We start from the raw sequence: 16,387 nt of genomic DNA on the forward strand, positions 1-16,387 counted from the left end.
CTCTGGGCCCCACTTCCTCCATCCCATGCAATAACCAGAAGAGCTGCCTGGCCACACAAGGGGAAGTAAGCTGCAGCTTCTTCTGAATCATGTGTCCACCCATTCCCAGCCCCGTCCCACCCACTTTCAGGTGGCCTTCTTCTGAAACAGTTATGCAGCAGAGCAAGTGACAAAGCTATTTACAAACTGTCCCAATGTTAGTAAGTGCTACAACTGAGGATTATGCAGTAAATGATTCTAAAAAAATGACAGCTGAAAATGGGATGAAATTTGCTACTATTATAAATTCATAGTTATGCTAATTTATGTCCTAAAACCTTGAGAACATTCCTTCAAAATGAAACAATATTTTTTCAAGCTCAGAGTACAGTCATGGACACATCACATTTTGGTGACTTAATCATTCAACAATTTATTATAGATAATTTAAGAGATGGAATACTTTGAAACAAGAACAAGTACAACTTTGAGAATGTTCAAAGAACAAGCAGCAAAAACGTCACTGAAGTAATTCATTCTCTTTCTCTCTCTCTCTCTCTCTCTCTCTCTCTCTCTCTCTCACACACACACACACACACACATATTTACATTTTACTTATGTAACCATTCTGCCAGGTGCAGTCAGCAGCAAAAAGGGCCTGGTTCAATATCTAGGTCAGGGGGATCTCTACATTTCCAAACTACTGTACCTCTTTCAGGAGTCTGATTTGTCTTGCAGACTCCAAGTTTCACCTCAGTTAAAAACTACTTGTTTACAAAATCAGACATAAAAATGCAAAAGTGTCACAGCACACTATTACTGAAAAATGGCTTACTTTCTAATTTTTACCATATAATTATGAAATAAATCAATTGGAATATAAATATTGTACTTCTATTTCAGTGTATTGCACATAGAGCAGTATAAACAAGTCATTGTATGAAATTTTAGTTTGTACTGACTTCACTAGTGCTTTTTATGTAGCATGTTGTAAAACTAGGCAAATATCTAGATGAGTTGATGTATCTCCGGAAGACCTCTGCGTACCTCCAGGGGTACACGTACCCCTGGTTGAGAACTACTGATCTAGGGGTTCCTTTTGACAATACAACACAGAACAGGCTTGAGCCCCCACCCGGTAACCTGGGAAAATTACACACCACCCTGGGTGCCTCCAAGAGGAAATACTTTCTCTCTTGCAAGCACTGAGTCTGTGTAGAGAAAAGAAAACTTTTAATAAAAGGGGAAAGGAACCCAACATTAATTTGGGAAAATACCACAGGCACGAGTCAAAAACATATTGACCATGAACTACCCAGAGTAGGCTGGGCAGTGTCCTTTTCCTCAGTCTCTCACCTTGATGTATGAAAGTCCAACAAACAAACGTCCTTTTAACATACCACTCCCCTCTCTCTTCTCCACACCCCACTTACAGTTGTTGTCCTTGGTGAGCAAAGACCCAGAGATCAGAGGTGCATTTGCATGAATTCACCTCCCGCCTGGGGGGAGGCACTGAGCAATGCCAAAGCTGCCGCTCCGCCATCGGCCCTTCAGTCAACCACTCGCTCCACCATCACTTACTCCACTACTTCCCTCTATACTGCAATCTCTGGAATGTCTTGAAGTCCTAACACTTAACACAGTTCTCAGTGATTTCAGTAGTTAGTGGGGGAACCTCATTGCTAGTACTGCCTGGGTACTCCTTCACCAGTGACATTGTCCCATAGCAGGTCTAATGCTTAGACCTGGTTATCAGTGATTTCAGCTCTAGTGATTCGCAACTAAAGACTCTCAATTGGGTCTTATTAGCTTGGTCATTGAACAGTGGAGAAGGGAGGGGTCTAATGGTGCTTAGGACTCTTTGGGCAGAGACCACATCACCAGGCACAAAAGCCTAAGTCTAAACCTAAGCCTGCCTCTGCCCCTGCCCCTGCCTCTGCTCTGCCCTGCCCTGCCCTGCCCTGACTCTCTCTCTTTCTCATCTCCACAGGCCTTTGGCACCCCAAACCCCTGCTTGTGAGTGCAGATCAGTTAGGGTAAGTGCCCTCAATCAGGGCATGCCAAGCACAGTTATGCTGCTCTTTACTCACACAACAGGAGTAACAACACTTCATCACCCCTGCACCCAATAACAAAGTGACTTGCTATCCAACGCTAGCCAATAGTGATCATTTGGGTGAAGCAGTCCCATCATGCTGCACACATACACAGAGTGGACGTGTCTTTGCAAACAAGGTCAGTTCCTGAAATCATCTCCGCCAGCTCATCAATAGATGTCAAGGGAAAGCTCATTCATACCCTGCTTACACTTACTAATTGCAATTTAAGAGAACTTGAAAGTGAATTTGATCACCTCTTAAAGATGACAGTTAAACATAACTCATGGGTTAACCCGAAGATCCAATTCAAGCGAGCATGCAAAGATTCAGATTCTTGTGAAAGCTTTGAGTCCCGCACTTCCTGTAGCCTCTGACATTCCTCTAGGGACCCCTTCCAGATACCAACCCTGTCTCTCCAATATATTATTCCCTTCCTGCTATCTTTGATGATCTTTTGGATAGATAAGACACGTCTAGGCCTTTAAGTTCTTCATTCAAATTACCAGGTAATATTCAAGGAGAGGCCCAAAACAACACACTCCTTATCTTCCAGGACCATAACTTAGAGGGAAGCAGGTAGCTCATTATTCCTTCAATTTTAAAAGCTTTCTCTCTCACATCTTCTCTGCCAGGGCCTGCTGATGCTGAATTTAAACTTTGTATGTTCTTTGGCTGTAAGTATTCATTTATTTTCATGTATATTGTGCCTGTGCCTCCTATTCATGTGAGCATCCAGTTCAGTGGTGGTTATGGCCCAATAGAGAAACTGCTTGTCAATCTGGGTTTCAAAAAGGATTGGAAAAAATGTAAACATGAAGTTGAAGACATTAATCTATTTAAGGGATGAAGTTAGGGCTGCTCTGCTGAGGTGTGTTGGAGCATTAGGGTAGGTTGGGAATAAGTAGCAGCCTTATCAGACCTTCTTAGCTTCCTTCTCAACATCATGCTGGGTTTTTATTTAGAGAGTCTTAAAAGAGGTTTGATTTCAGTTCGATGTGTAGGTCTAAGTTTGGTCAGTTCACCTATCCTTACTAAAAATGGTTTGCAAAACTTCAATATCTGCACTTTCTCCTTCTCTTGAATATTGCAAACTCTGGCTACAAACAAGGATGATCATTGCTTCCTCTAAAGACTCCAAACAATTGTTAGTATAAAAAGGTAAGATAGCTTTGGTTGTCAGCTTATCTCACAAGGGAAATTATGAACAACTTGTCACCACTAAATTATCATTCCTGACAGCCAGAGACAATTCCATGAAGACACAGTATATATCTTTAAAGTTTATTACATTATTTTTCCATACTATTTTTGCCCTGCCAGCAAAGTACTAAACATGACATCAGTCAAAAAATCAGCATCCCGAGACCTCTGGAAATATACAGTAAAGAGGTGACCAGTGATTTCACAGATTTATTAACATCAGCAACTATTCTCAACATGATTTAATTTGTGGAGTGCATACAATTTATCAATATGATGTTTTACAAAATGTAGGTATTTTTGATTGTTGTAATTTTTTTATTAAACTGTACCCAAATTTTGGATTGTTTTAAGAAGCAAATTCTATTGAAGCTACTTAGCTGGTAGTCAATTGAAGATGTTCAATTTTATATCAAATTATTTAGTGACAGAAATTGTATTTTAATTTTCTAAGTGAACTGTTTGGGTAAATTGAAAAGACATGTCTTTGTTATATTATGTGCAGTACATAAATTAATTAATTAAGAGAAAAAAATGAAGAAACATGAAAAACTATTTTCTTGCTTTCATTTGCAACCAGAGAGGCTTTTCTCCTTTATAATCAAGAGGTTGCAAATTCCCCACTGAATTATTGTTTTTTTCTTTTTTGGACTAGGATGTTGACAGCATTTGGATCATGAGACTTCACATCTAGCTGAAGCTAAACTAAAACTTTTAGATACCCTGTGAGTAGATCAGGGATCGGCAACCTTTGGCATGTGGCCCATCAGGGAAATCCGCTGGCGGGCCGGGACGGTTTGTTTACCTGCAGCATCCACAGGTTCAGTCGATCGCAGCTCCCACTGGCCACGATTCGCTGTTCCAGGCCAATGGGAGCTGCGGGAAGCGGCATGGGCCGAGGGATGTGCCCCCATTGGCCTGGAACAGCGAACAGTGGCTAGTGGGAGCTGCAATTGGCCGAACCTGCAGATGCTGCAGGTAAACAAACCGTCCCAGTCTGCCAGTTGATTTCCCTGACGGGCCACGTGCCAAAGGTTGCCGATCCTGATTTACAGCTTAACCCTAAATTTTAATTACCGTATGAAAAAACACCATAGAAATATAGAAACAGTTACAATTCAATCAAAAAGTGAGGAGAATTTGCTACAGAAATTAGCATCCAATCATATGTCAGTAAAGTGAATGACAAAATTCCCACTGACTTCTCTGGAGTAACACTAGTGTCCCTAGCTCCTTATTTTGCTTTAAAAAAGAAAAAAATAAGGAGATTTTCTGTTGAGGGGGAAAAAGTTCACTGAAAAAGAGAGCTTGTTGGACACCATGTTCACTTCTTCTATTTCTCCATTATTCCTCTAGTTGTCTACAATGTGGGCTAGAGTGTCCCCGTGTTTGATCTTCAAGTATCACTAACATTAATGGCCACTTGGCAGCTTGCAGGATCAAGTTCATTGTCACCCAGCAAATCATTGTTCTCTATTTCTAGTTTTTTATCCTTGCCTTTGCCTTCACGTCCACAGCATTTGTTCTTTTTTCTACCTTCTGTTTAACCTATTAATTATACATCTTCTTTTTATTCCTTCATTTTTCTACCATTAAATCAGAGATCACCCAACTTCAAAACTGGTCAGAACACTGATGTGTCTAACATTCTTGTTCTCCATTGTAATATTATAGACTGATTGATAGTGGGACCTTCAGCACCAAACCACAGACTTTTACCATTTGAGCTAAAGGGATAATTCAATTGAATCGTATTCTTTATGCAGATCACCCATCAGAGAACTACATGACACACTTAGCAAGTGTGAAACACACTCCCCCTCAAGGTAAGCACATCCTGGGAATTTGAAGTCTACAGTGATTTAAATTTTTGCAGGGATCACCATTTTATCACAATCCCTTCCAGGGATCATCAGAGGGGATTGAAGCCAGGACCACTAGCACTAAAAAGCACAAGCCTCCACCAGGTGGTCTAAAGAAGTAACTTCATTAGCTGTGACCAGTAGCATTCTTTTATCTTCTATGTGACACATCACACTTATCCAGTACAATACTGTAACAGGCCATCATTTGTAGCATCTTATGCCTGTGGAGTTCTTCTGAAAAGACAACCAATTTGATCCCTTCCATGGAGGTTTGCATCTCACAGGCACTCCTCCAGAGAATGCAAGCTTTCCCCAGAGGTTGGGTGGCAAAGTCCGAACAGCAAACTGAAAGTCTTGTATGAAAGTTCAAATAAAGAACACAGTTCCTCCCCAGAAGGAAATGAACCATTCTGTACAAAGGATTAGGAAAGGAATCAGGGCAGCACTTCTGATATGAAAGTGCAAATCCCAAATTTAAAGAAGTAACTCTCCAGCTGATCCTAAGAGAAAATCTTAGCGAAAGATTCTCCAAAAGTGATTAATGGTTTTGGTAGCCTTGGATTTTGGGTGCCCCATTTGAGACACCTTAAAGGGGCCTGATTTTATGAGGGTGAGGGCTCAGCACTTTTTGACATTCAGGACCTTTTAAGATATTGTTCAATCAAAAATTGTGGCAGCCAGAACCATTACTCATTTTTTAAACATCTTGGCCTCAGTGTTTATCACTACTGTTCTAGAAGTATGTTAGAAAAAGAGAAAAGGTGTTTAGAGAGACATATTTGTTGACGTAAATTCAGAACAAAACTGAGTCTGCTGTTTTGTTATTGGTATTACTGTAGTACCAGGGCTCTGATTCAACACTGAAACCTTTACAGCTTTTTGGTAATGTAGCTGGGCAATAATTACAATAATATTTTTGGGAAACTGGAGGCTCTGGATAATCTGCAACATAATTTTAATTACAGCTTATCAAAATTGATCAAACATTTTAAAAAATAAATACTGGCCTTTTATCAGAATTTAAAAATTTCACCAAAAATTTATTTTGATTTTTTCCCCAAAATGGTTAATCACCTCACTGTTAAAATGTGTCCCTTTTTTCTATTCAGCATCTTTAAATACAGTCTATAGTCACAAATGAAGTGTGTGCACTAATTTGAACAATGGATACCCAAAATAAGATGAAAATATTTAATTTCCCCAAAAATATATCTACAACTCTTGAGTATTCAGAAACTTTAGTATATACTAGTATGAGGTAAGTGACTTATATAAAGACATTTCTAATTCAACCCTTGATTTTTGTATCTTCCAGTAGATCTTGTGCTATGGTCCAAACAAGCTAACACTCTGTCCAAGATGGGGTGACTATTAGGTTATGCCATAAATTCTTGGTTGGTAGTGAGGCATTACCTAGCAAACAAAAACCTCCCATTTTATCTAAAACTTACTTATTTTAAAAGGTAGCACTTGCATTGCTAATTTGTTGGATTGGGGCACATTCCCTACAGCTAAACTCCTTAAGTGCTACCAAAACCAGTGTGAGGTCTGTCCTCTTTCTATAGCAGAGAGCAGCAAATACAGGTCCTTCGTCTCATTCTCTCAGTCCTCCCTCTCTTCTATCCCTGACAATTTTCTTCCAGTTACTGGCTTCCTTTCTCACCCCAGGTCTATTAATTACTGTGCCAGCACGTAATTCTCCTGCTCCTTCCTCCTTCCCCCTTTCCCCCTCCGCCCCCAATTGTTGTTTTTAGTCCAAGCAACCAGTGAGTACTGTCCTTAACCTTCCCTCTCCGCCTACCAAAGTCTACCCTCACAGGTTCTCAGTATGTACATTGGGAAGTTGGCAAAACTGCAATAGACAAGTTAACTCCCACAATTTTATTGCAAGTCTTGTGATGGTGTTTTATTACTAAAGCTTCAGCTCTTGGTGTCTTATTTTGTGAGAAACACAGCTTTCATTAAAAAAGTAAATATTTGCTCCACTTGGTTGCAGAGGAAATGTATCCTGTGTGTATCCTAAAGGTTCAAAATTCAGAAGGCCAATAAAAAACAACAACATGATTTTTAAGCTAATCTCATTATTTTAGGAACCTGTCTCATGATTTTTCAATGCTTGGGATTGGAGATAGTGTGATGGCTGTCAACTTAAAGATCCTGGGAGTCAACTGAGTGCTTCAGTGAGAAATTATCCACAAAGAAAAGCATAAAGAAATCTGGAAATGAGTATTCACAGAATAAAATATATTTACATTTGTATTAATTACCTATGTGCATCAGCTGCATTTTGAGGAATTAGTTCAAATGGTCAGTGCCTTCTACCACACAAAGTGCAAGTAGATGCAGTTCTTGAAATAAGTCATCACAGAGGGCAAAGGAATCTTTATTCTGAAGACTATACCAGCTACTGCTAGTTACTGGTAGAAGTAGAGAGGTTATTTTACCTTTACATTTGGCACTGGTGCGATCACTGCTGGAATAGTGTGTCCAGGTCTGTTGTCCACAATTCAAGAATGATGTTGATAAATTAGAAAAGGTTCAGAGATGAGCCACAAGAATGCCACATGACTTACAGTGGCAGACTCAAGGAGCTCAGTCTTATTTAGCTTAGCTAAAAGAAGGTTAAGAGTTTATGTGATTACATCTGTAAGTACCTGGGGAACAAGTATTTGATAAGGGGTGCTTCAGTCTAGCAGACAAAGGCATAACATGATCTAATGGCTAGCAGCTAAGGCTAGACAAATTCAGACTGGAAATAAAGTTTAAATTTTTAACAGTAAGGGTTATCGAAGTTAGTGGTAGATTCTCCATCACGGACAATTTTAAAATCAAGATTGGATTTTTTTTTCTGAAAGATCTGCTCTAGGAATGATTGGCCTGTGCAATACAGTAGGTCAGAACAGATGATCACAATGGTCCCTTCTGGCTTTGGAATTTATTTGCATAGTAAGAATCTATTTAGCCAATCTGATTTGTCTTAGCATGCTTTTTTTTGGTTTAAATGCTGTGGACCTTTTGTGTCACTGATACATCATTGAATGAAGTCAAAGTAAAACAAAAAATCAAATATGGGATTTTTAAAAATATTTAGTGTGTTTTCATCTGTGGTTTTTGTTTTGTTTTGTTTTTTAAATAAGAGAAGCCACAAGGTCAGTGACTTCATGTAACCTGACAAGAAAAGTAAAAGTAGAAATTTGACTGACAATACATGGACAAATCCAGAGAAGTTTGGACGCTTCCGAGTGTTACTGTGATGCTGACTTTGTCCTCTTAGTTATTCATTTTCCCCTCCTGATATTTTCACATTTTCCACTCAATCAATTTTTCTCCTGTTATTGAGTGACAACTCCTACTCCCCTGATTCCCATTATGCTCCCTTTAATCATCAGCAATACTCCTGTATACCCTACTCCCAATCTCGAAGACAAACAGCATACTGCACTCACTTTTCTGGGCTCATATTTTATATATTTCAATGTTCCTTATATCAAAGGCAACTGCATATGCTCAATCTCCCTTTCACCATAAAGGAATTCTGGAACTCACAAAATCTGAAGACCCTAGCTGAGTTAACAGAGATTACCTCATGGGCCTATAACGACAATGGAATAGAGCAGTAGTTCTCAGTATACAGAGGTCTTCCATGGATTACATCAGCTCATCTAGATATTTGCCTTGTTTTACAACAGGCTACATAAAAAGCACTAGCGAAGTCAGTGCAAACTAAAATTTCATACAGACAATGACTTGTTTATATTGCTCTATAGACTATACACTGAAATGTAAAGTACAGTATTTATATTCCAATTGATTTATTTTCTAATTATATGGTAAAAATGAGAAAGTAAGCAATTTTTCAGTAATAGTGTGCTGTAACACTTTTTGTATTTTCATGTTTGATTTTATAAGTAAGTAGTTTTTAAGTGAGGTGAAACTTGGGTACGCAAGACAAATCAGACTCCTGAAAGGGGAACAATAGTCTGGAAAGGCTGAGAGCCACTGGAATAGAGAACCCCTCCAATTCAAAACAGTAATGACTAAATCACCATGGTGTAGTCTGTTTGGTGCCCTTGCTGAAGTGGGTTTGTGTCTCTGATCCATTGCCAAGTGCACATGTGACAAGAACCACCACTGCATTGAAACTGAATGGGCATGTAGAAACTGAACTACTCATTATGGTATCAGATAGTTCCTCCAGGTCAGGGGGAGGCACCCTGGTTCAGGAGATGTGGAAAGCTACGCTATACCTGTTCTGCGCATAGAGGCCCTTGTGGGCTCTCATTTTGTACAAGTAACTCACAGGCTTTAAAACGTGCAGTGGGGGCCTGGTAAGGGTAAAAAAGGAAGGGTATCCAAAGCAAAACAAACACTCAGGTCTTGTTTGTGTTTTCGGCTGGTTCTTATTCCCAAAACCAATTTATCTATCCTTATTCTGTACATATAAAAAATCTGGCTGCAAGCATGTGACTTTACAAAGGCAAGAAAGAGAGGCAAGATACCCAGTAACATCAAAATAAAACAGTCAGTTAGTGTCTGAAGTCTTAACATGTCTTAACTCTCTGTGGATCCATTTCCCCATAATTTTCTCATTCAAATGCAGTGGTTACTTTCTTATGTGCAAAAACTACATTAAGGCAGCAAGATTACAGTATGGCAAGTCTTCAATTTTTTTTTAACAGAATAATTTCAGTCTGAGCAGTTTCTGGTCTGCATTCTTTTCTGGTGTCAGCAGTTAATAGAAGATATTAGTGGATTACACAAAACCAGATTTTTGCAGAGGGTGAAGACTTCTACACCTGTGGAAAACCAGGATCACATACAGTAACTCCTCACTTAATGTTGTAGTTATGTTCCTGAAAAATGTGACTTTAAGTGAAACAATGTTAAGCGAATCCAATTTCCCCTGAAGAATTAATGTAAATGAGGGGGTTAGGTTCTAGGGTATTTTTTTTCACCAGACAAAAGACATTATATATATATATATATATATATATATATATATATACACACACAGTATAAGTTTTAAACAGTGATTGTGAAGCTTGGTTGAGGTGGAGGAGTCAGAGGGTAGGATATTTCCCTTACTGCTAAATGATGAACTAGCAATTGGCTGAGCCCTCAAGGGTTAACTCTCTCTCTACACAAGGCAGCAGAAATGGAGGGAGATATGCACATTTCCCTTAAGTACACTGCCTTGTTAATTAGATCGGCTTGCTGATACCGCAGCTGCTGCAAGCTCCCTCCATCCTGAGCCCTGGTGTATCCCCCCTGCTCTATGGAAGATGGGGTAAGCAGGGTGCAGTAGCAGGGGGGAGGGGGACACCCTGACATTAGCCCCCCCCTTCCTTCCCTCCCCCCCGCACAGCAAGCAGGAGTCTCGGGGAGCAGCTCCAAGGCAGAGGGAAGGAGCAGCACATGGCAGTAGGGGGAGGGAAACAGCTGAACTGCAGGCAGCTGCTGCACAGGGAACTTAGGGGAGCAGAGAGCTGATTGGGGGTGCTGATAAAGGAGCTGTGGGTCCACCCTGGTTCCAAGCCCCCAGCAGCTAGCTGCAATGGGCTGCTCTTCCTGCAAGCAGTAGACAAAGCAGGCGGCTGCCAAACGACATTAGAAGGGAGCATTACACAACTTTAAACGAGCATGTTCCCTAATTGATCAGCAACGTAACAATGAAACAGCGTTAACCAGAACGACTTTAAGTGAGGAGTTACTGTATATAAAACAGGAGTGGAGAAAAGATACATTAGAGAACTCTCGTAACAAAAAGTGTAATTAAAGGATAGACTTTTAAGACTGGGTCAGCCATAAATTCCCCACTACAAAAACAAAATTAGTCTGAAACTAATACATCTTCCCTGTTCTTACCCTCATTGTTTAGATAAAAGAGGTCTCACGTCCAGTTTAAGTTCACCAAAATGTGTAAATGCAATCTCACTGTTATATTAGCTTGTTTCCCCCCAAGCACCCTTCAATTTAGATTTATATTCTATAATATCTTTAAAATAAGTGCATATGTGGATCATCTTTGTAAGAGCAACCCCCTCTCCTCATTCTGGCACTAAAGGCACAGGAGAACACACCTACTTATTCTCCCAGTCACTAGCTCACAAAATTCCCACCCCCCCATTTTTCCAGAGTGCAAAAAACCTTCCACTCCAACACTTTATATAAATTCTCATTTAAAAAGCATTTCTTCTTTAAATCAAGAAAAAGCTTCTCACCATTACCATAAATTATTCCACCAAATACGATAAGTAAGTCCTGTAATAAAGTCAAAAGATCCCTTGGTCCTAATAGAAACACTGCTGCCTTACTTAATACCATAATGCCATATGTGCACCGTCAACGGTCTAAATCCTCCAAAGTGCAGAACTCCCTCTCTCTCAGATCAGAGACAGCATGGAGCAGCTGCTTACAGGCCCTAGGGTCTGGTACTACAGATGCCCAAATAAGAACATTTGCATTCCTGCTTGACCATTTGCTTTCTTGAACCCTTCACAACCAACCGTCTTTCAGTGGGTTTCCTCTGTCTCTTAAATGGTTTGGAGGCAGAGCAGACTGTTTACATTAGGCTGGGTCATAAAACTCCTTTCTCCGATCTTCCTCATACAACAATCAGAAACTCGCTGGTACAATTAAAAAAGGATAAATACGACCATAAACTTCCCTCAAAACATAATGTAAACCCAAGTGATTTTGGATAACTTGATTCTCCTATTATTCTTTCATTTTGAGCATCTCTACGTTTCCTTATGGTGACCATGTTTGGAATCAGAAGTGAGGAAATAAAGCACGGAAATCTGTTTTCATATTATTTCCATCCTATTCCCTAATTTTGCAGACTCAAGAAATGTGGATAAATATCTGCATTTTTAGGAGCCTAATCAAACCGAACGAAACCTTTTGATTTTTTCCATTACTAATTTATACCCCATGTTACTGAAGAAAACCTTAACATACCATTCTGCCTTGGGCTGAAGTTATGATTCCACCCTTAACTGCATAAAGACAAAGGGCACAGACCCACAGAAAGCTCTCCATGGAGGGAGGCGATGTCACTGCCAAGGAAGCAACTCTTATGTGGAAGGATAGGGATAAGGCTCATACAGAACAAGGGGTACCATGAGGCCCTCAATTATTTTAGGAAAAAGATCAATTCAAGCTATATTCACTATGAACGGTAGAATTACGTAAAATCAAAAACAACAAGAAGCTACTCGCAATGCAAAGCCCAAATTTACAAAATTAGCTTGCTCTCAAACAGGAGGTTTTTCTTCTCCTTTTCTAAATGTTGTTTTTCCTTTGCCAGCAGACGTAATGCTCCTTTCTTGCTGTGAAGAACTTTCTATATTTAGAGGCAGAAAAGGCTATGCTGTGGATTATTAATTTATTACACAGTAGCTTGTTACCTTTCTGTAACAGAGCATCTGACTACACTGTTTACTTTAATGAAATGCTAATTAAAGCGGGTTATATATAGTCAACTCTTTTCTACCGTAATATAGATGGAAAGAGCGGTTGATTATGATTCGTTTTTTCACTACATCAACATGGGCCTCTTGTGTGTCCCAAATAAATATGGCAGAATTTATTTTTAGATTTGATTGAGATGTTTCTTTGAAATAATGAGATTGTTACTGTTGAGAAAGCATTTTGTTTCTTCCAATTCCAGCGCTTTATCCCAGCTACTAAGTAACATTATTCATTATATTATAGCTAGGTTTGTGTACTGGATGTTCCTATTACAAACTCTGTATTTCAGGGATTTCCAAATCATCAGAGTGGTACATAAACTGTCAGACACAGTGAGTCTTTTCTCTTAATTATAGTTAAAAAATACCCAATGCAGTACCCCTTTTTGACTATTTTTCCATGGAGACTGCTAGCTTCTCAGAGTACTTCCTTGAGGAAACTGAAACACATGGTCACACACACACACGCACACACACACACAAAGCCATCGATGGAATGGGGAACAAAACCCCAATTTAGAGACACCCAAAATCTGGCTTTAAAGCATGGTATGTGTTTCTTCCTTAGATCTTCCTCCCTGGTGCTTGAATATGAAATGTTCTATAATATGGGTACTCATTCTGGGCCTGATTTTTTACTGTCTTAAATCTTGTGTCATCACTGGCATCTCTACATCATATCCATTTGCTCTACATCAACATTTCCTCTCTCCCCCCGACCCCCCCACCCCACCAATGCACACGCTTTGCTCCAGAGTAAATGACCACACAAAATGCCCGGCGACAGAAAATCTGAGGGAGAAACTATCATACAAACAGTTAGTGTCAATTGCATTGTAAATGAATGCGCCTTTTAAAATATTTAAGCTGCAAAATAGAAATAGTATATTTGTATGATTTCTGAATCATCTATTTGTTTTTAATAGAGGTTATTATTGGTGTTAAACCCATCTACTCACTAACTGTAATTTGCAATGGTGTCTAATCTTTTTTCTAATATCAGAGTGAATCAACCCTCGTTTTTTTCATCGAATCTGCACATATTTTTGTAGTATTCGGAATATTAATAGGATATTCAGTCTGCCAAAAAGTAGCTCTTTAGCATAATATGCTGTAGATAGGCTAAATCGGAAGGTTCAAGGCTTTCCCATGGTGATTTAACAGTTTATTGGGTGAAGCAAACTAGTCTGAGTTTACCTGCTTCCTCACTTCATATAGCATAAGTCTTTTCTGTCACTCATATGTCCTCCCAAATGTGATTCCCTTCTGGGGAGGCAGCTGATATACAGTCACTTCTCTTGTTTATTCTCCCTAAGGGACACAGAAAAACCTTGTTGGGTTTCCCCAGTAGCAGAATGGACAACACAAGTAAAGTGCACCGGGTGTCAGTGGCCGCTGACCCTGCCACAGGTATAACCTTTCATAACTTTGACCCATGCCATGTGACTGGGGTCAAGAAATAATTATCATTATCTTACCAGCACTCATGTACACTGTGGTTTTATTACATAGGCCTGTTTTCAGACTGTCAGACATTGAGGCATTCTTACTGGTGGAACCCTAGGTGTGGAAAACGTTAGCTGTGATCACTGGTCTGAGACCAAGTGTATGTCCAGGGCTAAATGCAAGAACCATTTCCCTCAGTATCTCCCCACCATGAGCAGTCACTAGTGGCAAAGATGGAAAGAAAGGGCAAGAAGAAAATGAACCAGCACAAGAAAGGAAAGAGGAAGAAGAGAAAAGTTAAAAATTAGGAACAGGAAAGTAAAGCCTAATTAGGGCATACTGAGTGCTATCTTTCATTGTACAGAGCTTAGATGCCCTGGTGATAGAAGCCTTAGAAATACCTGGGGATGGCTAGATACATAAAAAGCAGCTCATTCACTTCAGGCCTTCCATTCGCTCAGCAGTTCCTGTCAATGCATCCTGGCACAAATACTCAGCTAACTTGGCTACAGCTTAGGAGTGCACAGCTCAGCTTGCAGGATCCAAATTTGATGGCTTTGCCCCATGTCTAATAAAATCCAACAGTTGTTAGAGAGAGCTCCTAATGGAAGAGGGGTAAGCTCCTTTCCCTGCCCGTGTGTCTGTGAGTGATGTTAAGATTGTGTAATGGATTGATGTAGAGCAGCGGTTCTCAAACTGTGATTCAGGACCCCAAGTGGGTCACGACCATGTTTTAATGGGGTCACCAGGGCTGGCTTAGACTTGCTGGGGCCCAGGCCTGAAGCCGAAGCCTGAGCCCCACTGCCTGTGGCTGAAGCCAAAGCCTGAGGGCTTCAGCTTCGGCCATGGGTGGCGGGGCTCAGGTTACAGGCCCTCCGCCCAGGAGGTGTAGCAATTTTTATTATCAAAAGGGGGTCATGGTGCAATGAAGTTTGAGAACCCCTGCTGTAGAGAACTCTTCCCCTTCTCAAGCAGGTAACTCCTTTTTCTACACATGGTCTATGACATTCTCTCTCCTCTCCAGTGCATGGGAGTTTTCCTGCTCTGGGTGTACTAGCTCCAGCTGCCTGCAGAGTGAAGCCCCAGATTTGGGGAAAAGGAAAAGTCCAGGACAGGGAGAAGTGATGTCCTCAAAGAAGGAAGAAAACTCACTGTTTAAGCTCTTCTCCCTACAAACAGCTCTGTAATTCCCATGCATGTGGGGATCTTTTTTATTACCTACCACAGCAGGCAGACCTAATAAATACAGTAGGTCAGCCTTCTGTGCAACCCATGTTTGCAGCTTTTCATGGTCCAGAAACTAGGATCTTTTTTTAACCACATGAGTAGTCAAAATTACAAGGTTTGTGGCTGAAGAGGCTTCTCTCTCTCCAGGCCCTCTGGAATTCCCTTTCCCCCTCCCCCACCGTTTTGTCCCTTATTCTCCTCATTCATTCTTAATGTAACCTTGGCTCTGCATCTTCTGCAGTGGACTCCAGAGCTCATCAGTGCTGCTCTGATCACTGTCCTGAAGGAGTCATCTGAGTATGACACAGGTGGTCCCTCCCTCCAGGGGCTGAGCCATGCTGCTTCTACAGTAATCACAGCTTGTGGTGCATAACCCAGTGATAGAGAAACAGAGATCTCTTCTACAATCACTTCCACTGCAGTGGTATTTTATGAAAACAAGGAATGCTAGTATATATCACATAGATATTTTACATCCTTCATGCCTCTGAAGAAGTGGGTTTTTTACCCACAAAAGCTTATGCCCAAATAAATCTGTTAGTCTTTAAGGTGCCACTGGACTCCTCATTGTTTTTGTGGATATAGACTAACACGGCTACCTCTCTGATTCTTCTTTATGTCCATCACAGGAGACAGAGCCTGCTTCTAGCCGCGGCATACACCCTTCTGTTGTTATTTATGTAGTAGTGCTTAGGAGCCTTAGTCATGGAGCAGGACCTCATTGTGCTAGGTGCTGTACAAACACAGAACAAAAATATAGTCCTACCCCAAATAGCTTTTTCAGCATTCACAAACTCATGTATTCCAATGTAAAGGGTGACACTTTCAACACACTCTGTGCCCCTGTAACTCCTCCAGAATTGACTATTAGGTGTGGTTTTAAAATTAAAATATATTATTTATTTTGCGAGGTAGGCTAGAATCTGAGCATTTGGGGAAAGAAAATACTGAAATATGCTACATATATATTGTAGCAACAAAACCATGCACTCATTATTTTTAAATAAATCTGAAGGAAAGCTAGTATTTAAAAAAAAATCCAGAGCAGTAAATATAGTCAGTTGCATAGTGGCCATGGGCAATTTTTTGCCAAGTTAT

The sequence above is a fragment of the Emys orbicularis genome, chromosome 3, assembly GCF_028017835.1.
Source record: "Emys orbicularis isolate rEmyOrb1 chromosome 3, rEmyOrb1.hap1, whole genome shotgun sequence".
NCBI classification, from domain to species: domain Eukaryota; kingdom Metazoa; phylum Chordata; order Testudines; family Emydidae; genus Emys; species Emys orbicularis.